This window comes from Pteropus alecto, unplaced genomic scaffold (genome assembly GCF_000325575.1).
Source record: "Pteropus alecto unplaced genomic scaffold, ASM32557v1 scaffold11, whole genome shotgun sequence".
Taxonomy (NCBI): Eukaryota; Metazoa; Chordata; class Mammalia; order Chiroptera; family Pteropodidae; genus Pteropus; species Pteropus alecto.
The window spans coordinates 11,258,875-11,260,332 of NW_006431956.1; the positions used below are offsets into that span (position 1 = coordinate 11,258,875).

At 33.0% G+C, this 1,458-nt stretch overlaps 1 pseudogene; it reads right to left on the minus strand.

The window, feature by feature from the left end:
- Positions 1-100: 100 nt before the first annotated feature.
- Positions 101-219, minus strand: LOC112475678 (annotated as a pseudogene).
- Between the last annotated feature and the right edge of the window lie 1,239 nt (positions 220-1,458).

Genomic DNA, 1,458 nt, shown 5'->3' on the forward strand with positions numbered 1-1,458 from the left:
TTTTATTTTAATTTATTTTTTTAGGCAAGGCAACCCTTGGTTGACCTCACAGACTGCAAGGACTTTGTCAGCTTACAATCCCTTATTTTCTTATTTTTTATGTCTACAGCACCTGATCTCCCTAGGTGGTCACCTATCCAAGTACTAACCAAGCCCGACCCTGCTTAGCTTCTGAGATCAGCCAGGATCGGGCTTGTTCAGGGTAGCATGGCTGTAGACTCTATTGGTTTTTACCTCGCTTTTTTTAAGTTATAAAAAAGACAAAGCTATTGATATATAGAAGAAGGAAAACTATAAGGACAAACTGTAAAAACTTAAATTTATAGCCTATAAGACACAATTCAGAGAAAATCTAATTTTTGTATACAAACTCTTAACCAGCCTAGATAATGCCAAACACGGTTATGGTAGATAGCAAAGCTTCGAACATAATGTAAAATGAAGAAAAATCAATTCAAAACAGATGTCATAAAATCACACCCCAGTCTTACTTTTTTTAAATCATAGAAAAATCATGAGCTTCTGTATATAATAGTTTACTAGGAAATAACAGCAAAACATAAACACTGGGAAATCTTTAAAGAAACAATTACTGTAAGCAGAGTCCTGAGGAAATTTGAATATTAAGAGAAGATAAACCTTAATGGACTGAAAAATTGAAATTATTCCCTGAGATTTTTCCTTTCTTTTAAATCTTAGAGGCAATATAGTAGAAAAATGATAAATTAGAAGAGCCCCGGCAAGCTAAGTTTTTTTTTTTTTTCCTATAGCCTTGTTTTCTACTGTATAACCACAGTCCAGTTCTGTATGTATTTTAAATGTCTGAAAGGGTCAGACAACTTTTTTTCTTCAGGAAAATTCAATGGCCTCATCTCTCACTTAAGTTTTATTCAGCTGCTCCTAATAACTTTTTAATATTGGTTCCATAGCTTAAGACAGATGTCTTGTGAGCTTTCCAGGAAAAAAAAAAAAAATCCTTAAATGTGCAGATTGTCGCTATGAGCCAAGAAAAGGAAGAGAATGTTCAAGGCAAGATGTACCTTGTACCAAATTCCCCTAACAGTGTATTTTGACATCAGTATTTTTGTCTCAGTATTTAAGTGATTCAGGCAAAATTACTAGGTTACATTTTCTTTCCCACATGGAGACACTCTTAGGCAAAAAAATCTTTCTCTTCATTTTGGTAGAGTTGTTTGGTAAACTTTAAATTAAAAATTATTACACTTAATGTTGGATAGGAACATGGATAGGTGGATAGATGAGCAAGAAATCAAATAGGATAATGGTAGAATCTAGGCTGTAGAAAAATAAATGTTGACCGTAACATTCAATTTTACTGTATATTTGAAAATTTTTATAATTAAATGCTGAGGGAGAAAAAAAAATCACAGTGAAAAAGGAATGACCTTTCTGAATACCACCACCACTAAGAAAGGGTTTATTTCAACAGTCGCAAGT